The following is an 18,625-nucleotide window of genomic DNA, read 5'->3' on the forward strand; positions in this document are numbered from 1 at the left end:
GTGCCGAGGAAACTGGAACCACACGCGGGGAGCAAGCGGGCTCATACTGGGAGCAGCCGCTTCCGTCCCAAGGACCCCCGATCCCCTTTCCCGGCCATCCCGCCCCTCCAGCCCCAGCACCCCCCGCCGGGATCCCGGGAATCCCAGGGGTCCCCCCCTCTCGGGGTCCCCGCTCTGCCCTTCTGGGGCTCTCCTCTCTCCGGGCTCCCGCTCCAGGAAGCCGCGGCTCTCCCGGGGCTCCCCAAAACCGCTGTCCCCCGCCGATCCCGCCGGTCCCGCGCGGTCCCCACGTGGCCCCGGCAGAGCTCGCAGGGCCCGGCCCGGGAAGCCCAATCCCCACCGCGGGGGGACCCGCATCCCCCCGCCCCCCGCCGGGGCCCTGCCGCCAGCCACCGGGACCCCCAAAAACACCTCCCGGGGACCCCCCGATCGATGTCCCCCCGAGGGGCACCTGCGGCTCCGGAGCCCAGAGAGATCCAAACATCCCCCCCAGGGAACCCCAAACCCAGGGACCCCCCCCCGGGATATTTGGGACGAGCTCCCCCTCCCCGGGCACCTGCGGGATGGGGGGCGATGGTCCCGGGGAGGCTGCGAGTTCAGGAAGCTCCGGAGCCGCGCGCTTGATTCGCTCCTTCTCTGCTCCTGCTTCCTGCTGCCGCTCCGCCTCTTCCTCCCTCCTCCTCCTCCTCCCCCTCCTCATTCCCAGTTCCGAAACCGAACTGGGAGGGGATGGGTCAAGGAAAGGGCGGGAACCGTGAGGGGAAAGGGGCGGGGTCAAGGCAAGGGCGGGAACTGTGAGGGGAAAGGGGCGGGGTAAAGTAAAGGGCGGGAACTGTGAGGGGAAAGGGGCGGGGTCAAGGAAAGGGCGGGGACTGTGAGGGGAAAGGGGCGGGGTCAAGGAAAGGGCGGGAACTGAGAGGGCAAAGGGGCGGGGTCAAGGCAAGGGCGGGAACTGTGAGGGGAAAGGGGCGGGGCCAAGGAAAGGGCGGGAACTGTGAGGGGAAAGGGGCGGGGCCAAGGGGCCCTCTGGTTCTAAAAGGGCCTGGTTTGCCCTAAGATCTTCAGAAAAGGGGCTCAAATGCAGCCTAGATCCACCAGGGTTGGCAGAAAATCAGCCAAAGGCCCCTGAAATCCATACAAAGCGGTGTAAAATCACCCAAATGGGGCTCATGTTCTCCAAAAGTGAGCAGCAGTCCAGCCTAAATCCGCCCAGTTGATCCTAGAATCACCAAAATGGGACGAAAATCTGAGGGACCGTAGACCGCGAGCGGCACCAGAACCGGCAGCAGCACCAAGAATGAGACCGAAATCAGAATGGAGCCCGAGACCAAGAGTGGGAACAGAACCGACACCAGAACTGAGACCATCAACGCTCCAGAAGCGGAACTAGGCCTGGGACTGAGAAGGAGACCGAGAGCGAAACCGGCCCCAGAGCTGGCCCTGGGACCAAGACTGAGACCAACACCGACACTAGAACCTGCACCGGGAGTGCTCCAGCACTGTCCTGGGACCGACACTGGCACCGGCACTGGCAGGACTCCAGGGCTGACACTGGGAGCGGCGCCGGAACCAGCACCAAGACTGGCACCGGCGCCAGAACCGAGACTGAGATTGGCCCTGGGAGAACTCTGGGACCAGCACCGGTACTGCTACCAGCACTGGGATTGGGTCCGCTCCAAAACCAAGAGCGACATTTGAGACCGAGACTGGCACCGCTATAGGACCCAGGCTGAGACCAACACTGTGGAAGCTGACACAGAGAGAGCTGTGGATTTAATCAGCATTTGCAGTTTGATAACCAAGATGCCTTGGCAAGAACAACCAGAGACCCCAGACCCCACAAATGCCCTACAGAGACCCCAGTCCCCCCCAAATCCCCCATAGAGAACCCAGACCTCCCCAAGATCCACTTTAGAGTCCCCAGACCCACAAAATCCCCCACAGAAACCCCAGACCCCCCCAAATCCCCCATAGAGACCCCAGACCCCCCAAATCCCCCATAGAGATCCCAGACCCCCCAAATCCTCCGTAGAGACCCCAGACCCCCCAAATCCCCCATAGAGACCCCAGACTCCCCCCAAAATCCACTTTAGAGACCCCAAATCCCCCACAGAGACCCCATACCCCACAAAATCCCATGAACAGACCGCAGACCCCCCCAAATCCCCTATTAATCCTCCAGAGTTCCCCAAATCCCCTACAGAAACCCCAGACCCCCAAATCACCCATAGAGACCCCAGACCCCCCAAGATCCACTTTAGAGTCCCCAGACCCTGAAAATCCCCCATAGAGACCCCAGACCCCCACCCCAAATCACCTACAGACACCCCAGACCCCCAAAATCCCATAGAGACCCCAGATCCCTAAATACCCCATAGAGACCCCAGACCCCCCAAAATCCCCTACAGAGCCCCCAGACCCCCCAAATCCCCCAGAGACACCCCCAGACCTCCCCAAACCCCTACAGAGACGCAAGACCCCCCAAATCCCCTAAAGATCCCCCATAGACCCCCGGAACCCCCAAATTCCCTATAGCCCCCCCACAAATCTCAAATACACATCTCCGGAAATCCCCTACAGACCCCCCCCAAATCCCCTACAGACACCCCTAGAAATTCCCTAATCCCCTAACGAACCCCCCAAATTCCCTATAGAGAGCCCTCTATAGACACACCCCAGAAAACGAAACCTCCCAAATCCCTACAAACCCCCCAAACCCCTACAAATCCCCTATAAATCCCCTAAAGATGCCCAAGCCCCACCGTAGGTCTCGGACATGCTGGAACCGGGCCGGGAGACCGGGACAAAAGATGGCGGCGCCCGCTGAGGAAACTTCCGGCGTCCTGAGCATGCGCAGGGGAAAGCGCCAATAGATGGGCGGGACATGGATGGGGAAAAAGGGAAAAAGCCAATGAAAAGTCCGGATGAAGGAAATGGGCGGGGCCCGGGAAAAGGCGGGAACTCTGAGGCGAAAGGGGCGGGGCCAAAGGGAACTGCGCTCCTAAAAGGGCCTGGTTTGGTTTAAAATCAGCAGAAAAGGGCATCAAGGGCATCCAGAATCCACCAGGGTTGACATAAAATCACCCGAAAGATACGCAGGACGATAGAGACTGGGATGGTGCACAATGGGATCACATGGACTGGGATTGCACAGACTGGGACCAGATGGATCAGGGCCATCCCGACTGGGATTGCACAAACTGGGATGGCATGGACTGGGACCGTATGGACCGGGATGGCTGCATCGGGACGATGCGAATCGAGGCGGTTCTGCCCCACCCAGGGGTCCCTCCCAGTCCTGCCCTGTCCCGTGCGGGGGCTCTGACAAAACTCCCTGGAGTGAACGAGGAGGTCCCAGAGCGCTCCCGGTGCCGGTCTCTGTCCTGGAGCAGTCCTGGAGCAATCCTGGTGCTGACTCTGGTCCCGGTCTGATTCTCAGTCCCTGAGCGGTGCTGGTGTCGGTCTCATTCTTGGTCCTACAGCGCTGCCAGTCTCCATGCAAGTGCCGGCTCTGGTTTCCATCTCAGTCTCAGTTATAGTTTGGGTCTTGGTCTTGGTCTCGATCTCGGCCACAGCCTTGCAGTGGTTCCGGTCCCAGTGCTGGTTCCGCTGCACTCTTGGTCCCGGAGTGCTCCCAGTGCCAATCTCAGTCTCAGTCCTGGTCTCAGATCTGTGCCAGTCTCGGTTCTGGTGCCGGTACCAGTCTCTGTGCTGGCTCAATCCCGCTCTCAGTCTCAGTCCCAGAGTTCTCCCTGTGCCGGTGCTGGTCCCGGTCCCAGAACAGTCCTGGAGCGCTCCCGGTGCCGCTCCCAGTGTCCGTGTTTATCGAAGGTTGAGAGAGAGACAGGGACTACTGACTCGTGATCAGAATCCAGATTTACTCTCAGCTACATTTGCTTACACACCCTTTTTGGGAAGGCGGTAATTTTTTACTACGTTCATTGGGTTAAACATCACTCAGACAAACTTTACATTTCTACTTATTTAGTTCAATCTTCTTTCCTGTCGCAGTCTCGCTCCAATCTTTTTGTAATCTTCAAAGCTCTGGTTGTTCTTGCCAAGGCATCTTGGTTATCAAACTGCAAATGCTGATTAAATCCACAGCTCTCTCTGTGTCAGCTTCCACAGTGTTGGTCTCAGCCTGGGTCCTATAGCGGTGCCAGTCTCGGTCTCAAATGTCGCTCTTGGTTTTGGAGCGGACCCAATCCCAGTGCTGGTAGCAGTACCGGTGCTGGTCCCAGAGTTCTCCCAGGGCCAATCTCAGTCTCGGTTCTGGCGCCGGTGCCAGTCTTGGTGCTGGTTCCGGTGCCGCTCCCAGTGTCAGCCCTGGAGTCCTGCCAGTGCCGGTGCCAGTGTCGGTCCCAGGACAGTGCTGGAGCACTCCCGGTGCAGGTTCTAGTGTCGGTGTTGGTCTCAGTCTTGGTCCCAGGGCCAGCTCTGGGGCCGGTTTCGCTCTCGGTCTCCTTCTCAGTCCCAGGCCTAGTTCCGCTTCTGGAGCGTTGATGGTCTCAGTTCTGGTGTCGGTTCTGTTCCCACTCTTGGTCTCGGGCTCCATTCTGATTTCGGTCTCATTCTTGGTGCTGCTGCCGGTTCTGGTGCCGCTCGCGGTCTACGGTCCCACAGATTTTCGTCCCATTTTGGTGATTCTAGGATCAACCGGGCAGATTTAGGCTGGACTGCTGCTCACTTTTGGAGAACATGAGCCCCATTTGGGTGATTTTACACCCCTTTGTATGGATTTCAGGGGCCTTTGGCTGATTTTATGCCAACCCTGGTGGATTTAGGCTGCATTTGAGGCCCTTTTCTGAAGATCTTAGGGCAAACCAGGCCCTTTTAGAACCAGAGGGCCCCTTGGCCCCGCCCCTTTCCCCTCACAGTTCCCGCCCTTTCCTTGACCCCGCCCCTTTCCACTCACAGTTCCCGCCCTTTCCTTGACCCCGCCCCTTTGCCCTCACAGTTCCCGCCCTTGCCTTGACCCCGCCCCTTTGCCCTCACAGTTCCCGCCCTTTCCTTGACCCATCCCCTCCCAGTTCGGTTTCGGAACTGGGAATGAGGAGGGGGAGGAGGAGGAGGAGGGAGGAAGAGGCGGAGCGGCAGCAGGAAGCAGGAGCAGAGAAGGAGCGAATCAAGCGCGCGGCTCCGGAGCTCCCTGAACTCGCAGCCTCCCCGGGACCTTCGCCCCCCATCCCGCAGGTGCCCGGGGAGGGGGAGCTCGTCCCAAATATCCCGGGGGGGGGGGTCCCTGGGTTTGGGGTTCCCTGGGGGGGATGTTTGGATCTCTCTGGGCTCCGGAGCCGCAGGTGCCCCTCGGGGGGACATCGATCGGGGGGTCCCCGGGAGGTGTTTTTGGGGGTCCCGGTGGCTGGCGGCAGGGCCCCGGCGGGGGGCGGGGGGATGCGGGTCCCCCCGCGGTGGGGATTGGGCTTCCCGGGCCGGGCCCTGCGAGCTCTGCCGGGGCCACGTGGGGACCGCGCGGGACCGGCGGGATCGGCGGGGGACAGCGGTTTTGGGGAGCCCCGGGAGAGCCGCGGCTTCCTGGAGCGGGAGCCCGGAGAGAGGAGAGCCCCAGAAGGGCAGAGCGGGGACCCCGAGAGGGGGGGACCCCTGGGATTCCCGGGATCCCGGCGGGGGGTGCTGGGGCTGGAGGGGCGGGATGGCCGGGAAAGGGGATCGGGGGTCCTTGGGACGGAAGCGGCTGCTCCCAGTATGAGCCCGCTTGCTCCCCGCGTGTGGTTCCAGTTTCCTCGGCACTCCCACTAGGAGCCCAGTCACTCCCAAGTCATGGCCTGATTTCATGCAATTTGCCCCCAGCACGGTCCCCGTTGCTCCCAGTTCCTCCCACTTTGCTCCAGTGCGTTTCCAGCTCCCCCAGCTGCCCATAGCATAGTTCCAGTCACTCCCAGTACGATCCCAGTGCGACTCCAGTATGATGCCAGTCTCTGCCTCCAGGGCCCCAGTCGCTCACACTTGCCCCCGGTTGCCCCAGCATGCTCCCAGTTTTCCCCCAGCACATTCCCAGTTGCTCCTAGCTAGGTCCCAGTCAGCACCCCTGTGGTCTCAGATACTCCCAGTATATCCCAGTAGCCCTGAACAATCTCCTAGTCATTCCCAGGCACTGCCAGTTACCTCAGCGTGGCTCACTTGCCCCCAGTTGCATCCCAGTTGCCCCTAGAATAGTCCCAGTGCCTCTCTGCATGGTTTATTTATTTTTTGGGGGGAGTGGGTTCGTTTGGAGAATGCAGAACTCCAAAGCTGAGCGGAAAATGCCCCTTGGGGGACATTGGGGGGTCCTGGCGGCGGCTGCCGGCAGAGGCAGCCTGGAGGAGCAGAGCCCTGTGTGCCCCAGGATCCCAAAGTGGGGAGCCCAGAGAGGGGGGAGCGCCGAGATTCGTGGGACCCTCAAGAGCCTGGAGAGGGGCAGGGGGGAGTCCATGAATCCCCTGCGCCCCAGACAGAGAATAAGGGGGAGAAGGGACCGTGGGACCCAAAAACCCCCAGCATCCCTAAATAGGGAGATGGAAGAGGGGAGAGCTTTGTGGATTCCTGGGACTCCCAGCAGCCTGGGGAGTGCAGGGACCGAGGAGATGGGGGACCCCCAATACAAGCGTGAGCCCCAGAGCTGGGACAGGGGGGAACCCCTGAACACCAGAGGAGAGGGACCATTCCCAGGAGCTGGTGGGAGGCATTTCCAGGGCTGAATGTTGGCTGTTTGGGAGGTTTTTATGGGCCCCAGTGCCCGGGGACTTCTAGAGATGGACTTGGGCAGGCAGAACCCGCAACACAACATGCTCATCCCTTGTTTTAGCCCAAAGCAGGATTTCCCATTCCCAAACCTTGGCCCGATGGAGGAGGAGGAGGCTCTGAGGAACAGGAAGATGCCCCAGGATAACCAGGCAGGTGAGGAGGAATTCACTGCCCCTTTTAACCCTCTGTCCTGCTCCATCTCCCAGCCCAGCAGGGCCCCCAGCTGCAGGACAACCCCGCTGCTGGCGCCGTCGTGCCGGGGTCGCGCTGGGGGGTTCTCCTTCCCCTTCCCTCTGGCACGGAGGCAAATCCCATCCTCTCCTTGTCCTTCCTGCCCCAGACAAGGAGCTGAGGACAGAGACCATGGAGGACAAATCCCCACGGCAGAACCTCGAGGAAGAGGTCATTTGGAGCGGCTCCACGTCGCAGGAATCCAGCGGGGAGGAAGAGCCGCGGAGATCCCGCACGAGGAGGGGCTGCAAACGCAGATCACGGGGATCTGAGGAGGAAAGACCCAGCCTGGGCCGGGCAGGGGGTCGGAGATGGAGCCGGAGCTCGGACCTGGTGGTTCATGAGCAGCTTCATGATGGAGCGAAGCTCCACAAGTGCTTGGAGTGTGGGATGAGCTTCACATGGAGGAGCAGCTTTATCTGTCACAAGAGAATCCACACAGGGGAACGACCCTACAAGTGTGGGGATTGTGGGAAGGGCTTCAGACGCCGTTCCGACCTGATTCGTCACCAAAGCATCCACACTGGGGAGAGGCCCTACAAATGTGGGGATTGTGGGAAGGACTTCAGGCAACGTTCCAGCCTAATCTGTCACCAAAGGATCCACACTGGGGAGAAGCCCTACGAGTGCTCAGAGTGTGGGAAGAGGTTTCCCGTCAACTCCCAGCTCATGCAGCACTACCAGACGCACACGGATGAGAGACCCTACGAGTGTCCTGACTGTGGGAAGGGCTTCAGGAAAAACTCCACACTCATGAGACACCGGCGCATCCACACTGGGGAGAGGCCCTACGAGTGTCTCGAGTGTGGGAAAGGCTTCAGCGACAGCTGCAGGCTGATGTACCACCGGAGGATCCACACTGGGGAACGGCCCTACAAGTGTGAGGAGTGTGGGACGAGTTTCCGGCTGAGCAGCCAATTGATCCGCCACCAGAAGATCCACACTGGGGAGAGGCCCTGCATATGTGGGGATTGTGGGAAGGGCTTTAGGGAACGTTCCAAGCTGGTCCAGCACCAAAGGATCCACACTGGGGAGAGGCCCTACAACTGTGGGGATTGTGGGAAGGACTTCAGGACAATCTGTACTCTCATCAAGCACCAGCGCATCCACACTGGGGAGACGCCCTACAAGTGTGAGGAGTGTGGGAAGAGTTTCTGGCTGAGCAGCGAATTGATCCGCCACCAGAAGACCCACACTGGGGAGAGGCCCTGCATATGTGGGGATTGTGGGAAGGATTTCAGGCAACATAGCACCCTGATCCGTCACCAATTTATCCACACAGGGGAGATGCCCTACGAGTGCTCAGAGTGTGGGAAGAAGTTTCCCGTCAACTCCCAGCTCATGCAGCACTACCAGACACACACGGATGAGAGACCCTACGAGTGTCCTGACTGCGGGAAGGGCTTCAGGGATAACTCCAAGCTTGTTATTCACCGGCGCATCCACACCGGGGAGAAGCCCTATGAGTGTGAGGTGTGTGGGAAGAGCTTCAGCAACAGCTCCTCACTGATCCTCCACTGGAGGATCCACACTGGGGAACGGCCCTACAAGTGTGAGGAGTGTGGGAAGAGTTTCCGGCAGAGCACTGAATTGATCCGCCACCAAAAGGTCCACACTGGGGAAAGGCCCTACAAGTGTGGGGATTGTGGGAAGGACTTCAGGCACCGTTCCAACCTAATCCGTCACCAAAGTATCCACACTGGAGAGAAGCCCTACGAGTGCTCAGAGTGTGGGAAGAGGTTTTACTGCAGCTCCCAGCTCATGCAGCACTACCAGACACACACGGATGAGAGACCCTACGAGTGTCCTGATTGCGGGAAGGTCTTCAGGAAAAACTCCAACCTCATCATCCACCGGCGCATCCACACCGGGGAGAGGCCCTATGTGTGTACTGAATGTGGGAAAAGCTTCTCCTGCAGATCAGCGTTGACCATACACCAACGGAGGCACCAGTAAGGGAAGCCCTGTGAGGACCCACGTTGGGCAGAGCCTTGGTGACCCACATTCCCTGGAATCCATGCTGGGAAGACACTCGGCTGGTTATACTTTTGTTTTGGCCTCCCCATACTATCTGCTCCTGTGGCACCCTCCCCACATCTCTGTATCACGGTTCCATCTTAGTCATTTTCTGGGGAAGGAGGGGCAGGTGAAGACGGCAGAGGAGGGTACAGGAAGACAGGAGCAGGCGAAAGAGGCGTTGGTGGGAGAGGAGGGTATCCCTGAGCACCAGTAGGTGAGGGAGGAGGGTATCCTTTGGCAGGGGGTGTGTAAGTGGGTCAGGTGAAATCGGGCCAGGTGAGGTAGGGTCAGATTCCCTTGATCCCATGGGGGCTACCAGCAATTCACCATCCATATCATCGATCCGATATAAACTTTTCATCCAATGCCAGGTGTTCTATACAACGCTTCCCTTGGACACAACCCATGCAATTATTGTTTTCAGGTACTTTAACAATCATTAACCCACATCAACCAGCCACTCTGGTGTTTCCTGCAAATAGAAAAATGAATCAACGTAGGGAACTTTGTCCAATCTGCCCTCCTGTTTACAAAAGATCAGTAACTGTGAAATCACATCAGATGGCAAAGACAAGTTTTCCGGACACATTTTCCCATGCTGCAAGACATATTTCGGCCACCAAGTGTTATAATAATCAATCAACCTTATGTAACTCTTGCCCAAAATTACCTTCCTTCCAATGTGCTAATGAGCAGCCCAAAGGAGAAGTGTGTGGTGTGGGGGCACTGCCGCCCAAAATCCGTTTAATCTTCTCCGTGTTACAGCTACAATAAACCACTGATGCCAAACCTGCAACGCTTTCGCGATTGACTGACGGACGGCACCGCGGCAATACCAGGAATTCCTCAGCCCAACCACACGCGCCTTTCGCTGCGCCTAACTGGCAGGCAACCAGGCCAGAGTAAAAGCACCTTACCTTTCTCCAGGGGACGTTGTGAGCGGCGGGGGGTCCCGGTGCCGACGGGCTTCCCGAGAATCCCTCGGTGCCGGCTGGGGCGTGATCGGGTCGCGGGGTCCTCAGCAGCGCTCACAAGGTCCCATCTGGGTCGCCAAAATGTTAGCGTGGAAACGCATAATCACAGGATGATTATATGCAGGTGGTTTCATTGAAGAGCTTGGGGAGCCGGGGTATAAACCCAAATCTGACTCCAACGTGGATTCGAGATGGACGTGTTTTTATACCCTTTTCATGATATAGCTGTATATTAATTATTAAACCTGTATTGGTATCATATCTACATTGATCTTATCCAAGTATCAATTCTTGCAATTTTCATCAGGTCCCCCAAATATCGTTTCCCGAGATTTTTATTACAATTAAGCAATAATTACATTCAACTACCAAACAATCATTACATTTAACAATCGTATCATATGATGATTACGTAGGTGCAGATTCACCTGACCTAATTCATTCCAAAGGCCGAGTTCCCTTGCCCAGGCCTACCAGACCAACCTTTCTTCCCATCCCCTGAATCCTTGGTAATTCCCATGATTTTTGAAACATTTTAACCCTATGCTAACACAGGGAGTTTGGCAGGGCCCTACACAGGACAGGGCAGGACGGGAGGGACCCCTGGGTGGGGCAGAACCGCCTCGGTTCGCATCGTCCCGATGCAGCCATCCCGGTCCATACGGTCCCGGTCCATACGGTCCCAGTCCATGCCATCCCAGTTTGTGCAATCCCAGTCGGGATGGCCCTGATCCATCTGGTCCCAGTCTGTGCAATCCCAGTCCATGTGATCCCATTTTGCACCATCCCAGTCTCTATCGTCCTGCGTATCTTTCGGGTGATTTTATGTCAACCCTGGTGGATTCTGGATGCCCTTGATGCCCTTTTCTGCTGATTTTAAACCAAACCAGGCCCTTTTAGGAGCGCAGTTCCCTTTGGCCCCGCCCCTTTCGCCTCAGAATTCCCGCCTTTTCCCGGGCCCCGCCCATTTCCTTCATCCGGACTTTTCATTGGCTTTTTCCCTTTTTCCCATCCATGTCCCGCCCATCTATTGGCGCTTTCCCCTGCGCATGCTCAGGACGCCGGAAGTTTCCTCAGCGGGCGCCGCCATCTTTTGTCCCGGTCTCCCGGGCCGGTTGCAGCATGTCCGAGACCTCCGGTGGGGCTTGGGCATCTTTAGGGGATTTATAGGGGATTTGTAGGGGTTTGGGGGGTTTGTAGGGATTTGGGAGGTTTCGTTTTCTGGGGTGTGTCTATAGAGGGCTCTCTATAGGGAATTTGGGGGGTTCGTTAGGGGATTAGGGAATTTCTAGGGGTGTCTGTAGGGGATTTGGGGGGGGTCTGTAGGGGATTTCCGGAGATGTGTATTTGAGATTTGTGGGGGGGCTATAGGGAATTTGGGGGTTCCGGGGGTCTATGGGGGATCTTTAGGGGATTTGGGGGGTCTTGCGTTTCTGTAGGGGTTTGGGGAGGTCTGGGGGTGTCTCTGGGGGATTTGGGGGGTCTGGGGGCTCTGTAGGGGATTTTGGGGGGTCTGGGGTCTCTATGGGGTATTTAGGGATCTGGGGTCTCTATGGGATTTTGGGGGTCTGGGGTGTCTGTAGGTGATTTGGGGTGGGGGTGTGGGGTCTCTATGGGGGATTTTGAGGGTCTGGGGACTCTAAAGTGGATCTTGGGGGGTCTGGGGTCTCTATGGGTGATTTGGTGGTCTGGGGTTTCTGTAGGGGATTTGGGGAACTCTGGAGGATTAATAGGGGATTTGGGGGGGTCTGCGGTCTGTTCATGGGATTTTGTGGGGTATGGGGTCTCTGTGGGGGATTTGGGGGGTCTGGGGTCTCTAAAGTGGATTTTGGGGGGAGTCTGGGGTCTCTATGGGGGATTTGGGGGGTCTGGGGTCTCTACGGAGGATTTGGGGGGTCTGGGATCTCTATGGGGGATTTGGGGGGTCTGGGGTCTCTATGGGGGATTTGGGGGGGTCTGGGGTTTCTGTGGGGGATTTTGTGGGTCTGGGGACTCTAAAGTGGATCTTGGGGAGGTCTGGGTTCTCTATGGGGGATTTGGGGGGGACTGGGGTCTCTGTAGGGCATTTGTGGGGTCTGGGGTCTCTGGTTGTTCTTGCCAAGGCATCTTGGTTATCAAACTGCAAATGCTGATTAAATCCACAGCTCTCTCTGTGTCAGCTTCCACAGTGTTGGTCTCAGCCTGGGTCCTATAGCGGTGCCAGTCTCGGTCTCAAATGTCGCTCTTGGTTTTGGAGCGGACCCAATCCCAGTGCTGGTAGCAGTACCGGTGCTGGTCCCAGAGTTCTCCCAGGGCCAATCTCAGTCTCGGTTCTGGCGCCGGTGCCAGTCTTGGTGCTGGTTCCGGCGCCGCTCCCAGTGTCAGCCCTGGAGTCCTGCCAGTGCCGGTGCCAGTGTCGGTCCCAGGACAGTGCTGGAGCACTCCCGGTGCAGGTTCTAGTGTCGGTGTTGGTCTCAGTCTTGGTCCCAGGGCCAGCTCTGGGGCCGGTTTCGCTCTCGGTCTCCTTCTCAGTCCCAGGCCTAGTTCCGCTTCTGGAGCGTTGATGGTCTCAGTTCTGGTGTCGGTTCTGTTCCCACTCTTGGTCTCGGGCTCCATTCTGATTTCGGTCTCATTCTTGGTGCTGCTGCCGGTTCTGGTGCCGCTCGCGGTCTACGGTCCCTCAGATTTTCGTCCCATTTTGGTGATTCTAGGATCAATCGGGCAGATTTAGGCTGGACTGCTGCTCACTTTTGGAGAACATGAGCCCCATTTGGGTGATTTTACACCGCTTTGTATGGATTTCAGGGGCCTTTGGCTGATTTTCTGCCAACCCTGGTGGATCTAGGCTGCATTTGAGCCCCTTTTCTGAAGATCTTAGGGCAAACCAGGCCCTTTTAGAAGCACAGGGCCCCTTGGCCCCGCCCCTTTCCCCTCACAGTTCCCGCCCTTTCCTTGACCCCGCCCCTTTGCCCTCACAGTTCCCGCCCTTTCCTTGACCCCGCCCCTTTGCCCTCACAGTTCCCGCCCTTTCCTTGGCCCCGCCCCTTTCCCCTCACAGTTCCCGCCCTTTCCTTGACCCCGCCCCTTTCCCCTCACAGTTCCCGCCCTTGCCTTGACCCCGCCCCTTTGCCCTCACAGTTCCCGCCCTTTCCTTGACCCCGCCCCTTTCCCCTCACGGTTCCCGCCCTTTCCTTGACCCATCCCCTCCCAGTTCGGTTTCGGAACTGGGAATGAGGAGGGGGAGGAGGAGGAGGAGGGAGGAAGAGGCGGAGCGGCAGCAGGAAGCAGGAGCAGAGAAGGAGCGAATCAAGCGCGCGGCTCCGGAGCTCCCTGAACTCGCAGCCCCCCCGGAACCTTCGCCCCCCATCCCGCAGGTGCCCGGGGAGGGGGAGCTCGTCCCAAATATCCCGGGGGGGGGTCCCTGGGTTTGGGGTTCCCTGGGGGGGATGTTTGGATCTCTCTGGGCTCCGGAGCCGCAGGTGCCCCTCGGGGGGACATCGATCGGGGGGTCCCCGGGAGGTGTTTTTGGGGGTCCCGGTGGCTGGCGGCAGGGCCCCGGCGGGGGGCGGGGGGATGCGGGTCCCCCCGCGGTGGGGATTGGGCTTCCCGGGCCGGGCCCTGCGAGCTCTGCCGGGGCCACGTGGGGACCGCGCGGGACCGGCGGGATCGGCGGGGGACAGCGGTTTTGGGGAGCCCCGGGAGAGCCGCGGCTTCCTGGAGCGGGAGCCCGGAGAGAGGAGAGCCCCAGAAGGGCAGAGCGGGGACCCCGAGAGGGGGGGACCCCTGGGATTCCCGGGATCCCGGCGGGGGGTGCTGGGGCTGGAGGGGCGGGATGGCCGGGAAAGGGGATCGGGGGTCCTTGGGACGGAAGCGGCTGCTCCCAGTATGAGCCCGCTTGCTCCCCGCGTGTGGTTCCAGTTTCCTCGGCACTCCCACTAGGAGCCCAGTCACTCCCAAGTCATGGCCTGATTTCATGCAATTTGCCCCCAGCACGGTCCCCGTTGCTCCCAGTTCCTCCCACTTTGCTCCAGTGCGTTTCCAGCTCCCCCAGCTGCCCATAGCATAGTTCCAGTCACTCCCAGTACGATCCCAGTGCGACTCCAGTATGATGCCAGTCTCTGCCTCCAGGGCCCCAGTCGCTCACACTTGCCCCCGGTTGCCCCAGCATGCTCCCAGTTTTCCCCCAGCACATTCCCAGTTGCTCCTAGCTAGGTCCCAGTCAGCACCCCTGTGGTCTCAGATACTCCCAGTATATCCCAGTAGCCCTGAACAATCTCCTAGTCATTCCCAGGCACTGCCAGTTACCTCAGCGTGGCTCACTTGCCCCCAGTTGCATCCCAGTTGCCCCTAGAATAGTCCCAGTGCCTCTCTGCATGGTTTATTTATTTTTTGGGGGGAGTGGGTTCGTTTGGAGAATGCAGAACTCCAAAGCTGAGCCGCAAATGCTCCTTGGGGGACATTGGGGGGTCCTGGTGGCGGCTGCCGGCAGAGGCAGCCTGGAGGAGCAGAGCCCTGTGTGCCCCAGGATCCCAAAGTGGGGAGCCCAGAGAGGGGGGAGGGCCGAGATTCGTGGGACCCTCAAGAGCCTGGAGAGGGGCAGGGGGGAGTCCATGAATCCCCTGCGCCCCAGACAGAGAATAAGGGGGAGAAGGGACCGTGGGACCCAAAAACCCCCAGCATCCCTAAATAGGGAGATGGAAGAGGGGAGAGCTTTGTGGATTCCTGGGACTCCCAGCAGCCTGGGGAGTGCAGGGACCGAGGAGATGGGGGACCCCCAATACAAGCGTGAGCCCCAGAGCTGGGACAGGGGGGAACCCCTGAACACCAGAGGAGAGGGACCATTCCCAGGAGCTGGTGGAAGGCATTTCCAGGGCTGAATGTTGGCTGTTTGGGAGGTTTTTATGGGCGCCAGTGCCCGGGGACTTCTAGAGATGGACTTGGGCAGGCAGAACCCGCAACACAACATGCTCATCCCTTGTTTTAGCCCAAAGCAGGATTTCCCATTCCCAAACCTTGGCCCGTTGGAGGAGGAGGAGGCTGTGAGGAAGAGGAAGCTGCCCCAGGATAACCAGGCAGGTGAGGAGGAATTCACTGCCCCTTTTAACCCTCTGTCCTGCTCCATCTCCCAGCCCAGCAGGGCCCCCAGCTGCAGGACAACCCCGCTGCCGGCGCCGTCGTGCCGGGGTCGCGCTGGGGGGTTCTCCTTCCCCTTCCCTCTGGCACGGAGGCAAATCCCATCCTCTCCTTGTCCTTCCTCCCCCAGACAAGGAGCTGAGGACAGAGACCATGGAGGACAAATCCCCACGGCAGAACCTCGAGGAAGAGGTCGTTTGGAGCGGCTCCACGTCGCAGGATTCCAGCGGGGAGGAAGAGCCGCGGAGATCCCGCACGAGGAGGGGCTGCAAACGCAGATCACGGGGATCTGAGGAGGAAAGACCCAGCCTGGGCCGGGCAGGGGGTCGGAGATGGAGCCGGAGCTCGGACCTGGTGGTTCATGAGCAGCTTCATGATGGGGAGAAGCTCCACAAGTGCTTGGAGTGCGGGATGAGCTTCAGATGGAGGAGCAGCCTTACCTGTCACCAGAGGATCCACACCGGGGAACGACCCTACAAGTGTGGGGATTGTGGGAAGGACTTCAGGCAGCGTTCCAATCTGGTCGAACACCGGCGCATCCACACTGGGGAGAGGCCCTACGAGTGTGGGGTGTGTGGGAACAGCTTCAGTGACAGGTGCACGCTGAAGCAGCACCGGAGGATCCACACTGGGGAACGGCCCTACAAGTGTCAGGAGTGTGGGAAGGACTTCAGGCACTGTTCCAACCTCATCCGTCACTGAAATATCCACACTGGGGAGAGGCCCTACGAGTGCTCAGAGTGTGGGAAGAGGTTTTACTGCAGCTCCCAGCTCATGCAGCACTACCAGACACACACGGATGAGAGACCCTACGAGTGTCCTGACTGCGGGAAGGTCTTCCTGCAAAACTCCTACCTCATCACCCACCGGCGCATCCACACCGGGGAGAGGCCCTACGAGTGTCCCGAGTGTGGGAAAAGCTTCTCCTGCAGATCAAATTTGGTCAGTCACCAACGGAGGCACCAGTAAGAGAAGCCATGTGAGTGCCCTGAGCGCAGGAAGAGCTTTGTGCGCTGCTCCAAGTCCATCCCCCACTGGATGACCCACAATCTTCAGAGCCCTGGTGACCCACATTCCCTGGGATGCAGTTTGGGAAGGCACCTGGCTGGTTATCCTTTTGTTTTGGCCTTATTTTTTGTCTGTCCTCCATCTCTTTGTGCTCCAAAGCCAAGAGGGATGGGCCTGTCCCCTCTAAACCACTCAAATTCCCATGAACACACCTCAACTTCAACCCAGAAGGGCTCCATCCCACCTCCAAGTGGATTGTTCCCGCCTCAAAACAACTCAGTCCCACACGAACCTTGCTGGATTCCACAGTCACCAGGGGGAGAAGGGGTTGGAAGGAGATTGGGAGGAGTGGGATCCAAATTTCGAGCAGTGGGATCGGGATTGTGTGGGACTGGCTGGGCAGCTTGTATTTGATAGCAAATAAAATTTTCGCGGTTCCTGATTTCTGTCCCGTTCACTCTCCGTCAGTTCCAGTTCTGTTTTCAGTGGCGCCTTCTCAGCTGATTGTGTTTGTGTCCTCCTTTCTCTCCTGCCTGTCTCTGCCTGCTCTGTTTCTCTCCCAGTGGCTCCCTTGAGCCAGGGCAGCTCCCAGCAAAGACCCTGCCCTGATTTCCTTCCCAATGCTGGAGCTCCAAGAGCCATGGCTGAAGGTATGAAGGCTGGCAGTGAAATGTCCCTGTAAGATCCTGCTCCACTTGGCTTTTGGCCCCTTCTTAAGAGCTTTGCCTTCAGGGGCAGGAACATCTTTTCCTGGCTGGCAACTGGAATTCCAGACCCTGGGAGTGTGGGCCGTGGAGGACCATCCAAACTGGGATCACGTAGGTTTGGATCACATGGACTGGGATTGCACAGACTGGGACCAGATGGATCAGGGCCATCCCGACTGGGATTGCACAAACTGGGATGGCATGGACTGGGACCGTATGGACCAGGATGGCTGCATCGGGACGATGCGAACCGAGGCGGTTCTGCCCCACCCAGGGGTCCCTCCCGTCCTGCCCTGTCCTGTGTAGGGCCCTGCCAAACTCCCTGTGTTAGCATAGGGTTAAAATGTTTCAAAAATCATGGGAATTACCAAGGATTCAGGGGATGGGAAGAAAGGTTGGTCTGGTAGGCCTGGGCAAGGGAACTCGGCCTTTGGAATGAATTAGGTCAGGTGAATCTGCACCTACGTAATCATCATATGATACGATTGTTAAATGTAATGATTGTTTGGTAGTTGAATGTAATTATTGCTTAATTGTAATAAAAATCTTGGGAAACGATATTTGGGGGACCTGATGAAAACTGCAAGAATTGATACTTGGATAAGATCAACGTAGATATGATACCAATACAGGTTTAATAATTAATATACAGCTATATCATGAAAAGGGTATAAAAACACGTCCATCTCGAATCCACGTTGGAGTCAGATTTGGGTTTATACCCCGGCTCCCCAAGCTCTTCAATGAAACCACCTGCATATAATCATCCTGTGATTATGCGTTTCCACGCTAACATTTTGGCGACCCAGATGGGACCTTGTGAGCGCTGCTGAGGACCCCGCGACCCGATCACGCCCCAGCCGGCACCGAGGGATTCTCGGGAAGCCCGTCGGCACCGGGACCCCCCGCCGCTCACAACGTCCCCTGGAGAAAGGTAAGGTGCTTTTACTCTGGCCTGGTTGCCTGCCAGTTAGGCGCAGCGAAAGGCGCGTGTGGTTGGGCTGAGGAATTCCTGGTATTGCCGCGGTGCCGTCCGTCAGTCAATCGCGAAAGCGTTGCAGGTTCGGCATCAGTGGTTTATTGTAGCTGTAACACGGAGAAGATTAAACGGATTTTGGGCGGCAGTGCCCCCACACCACACACTTCTCCTTTGGGCTGCTCATTAGCACATTGGAAGGAAGGTAATTTTGGGCAAGAGTTACATAAGGTTGATTGATTATTATAACACTTGGTGGCCGAAATATGTCTTGCAGCATGGGAAAATGTGTCCGGAAAACTTGTCTTTGCCATCTGATGTGATTTCACAGTTACTGATCTTTTGTAAACAGGAGGGCAGATTGGACAAAGTTCCCTACGTTGATTCATTTTTCTATTTGCAGGAAACACCAGAGTGGCTGGTTGAGTGTGGGTTAATGATTGTTAAAGTACCTGAAAACAATAATTGCATGGGTTGTGTCCAAGGGAAGCGTTGTATAGAACACCTGGCATTGGATGAAAAGTTTATATCGGATCGATGATATGGATGGTGAATTGCTGGTAGCCCCCATGGGATCAAGGGAATCTGACCCTACCTCACCTGGCCCGATTTCACCTGACCCACTTACACACCCCCTGCCAAAGGATACCCTCCTCCCTCACCTACTGGTGCTCAGGGATACCCTCCTCTCCCACCAACGCCTCTTTCGCCTGCTCCTGTCTTCCTGTACCCTCCTCTGCCGTCTTCACCTGCCCCTCCTTCCCCAGAAAATGACTAAGATGGAACCGTGATACAGAGATGTGGGGAGGGTGCCACAGGAGCAGATAGTATGGGGAGGCCAAAACAAAAGTATA

At 57.9% G+C, this 18,625-nt stretch overlaps 1 protein-coding gene across 1 annotated transcript in view; it reads right to left on the bottom strand.

Moving 5' to 3' along the window:
* The window catches only part of LOC134056009 (uncharacterized), a 262,164-nt gene that overhangs the window by 23,336 nt on the left and 220,203 nt on the right, over positions 1-18,625 (bottom strand). The gene's annotated exons all lie outside the window — the stretch shown is intronic.

Source organism: Cinclus cinclus, chromosome 37 (assembly GCF_963662255.1).
Source record: "Cinclus cinclus chromosome 37, bCinCin1.1, whole genome shotgun sequence".
NCBI classification, from domain to species: domain Eukaryota; kingdom Metazoa; phylum Chordata; class Aves; order Passeriformes; family Cinclidae; genus Cinclus; species Cinclus cinclus.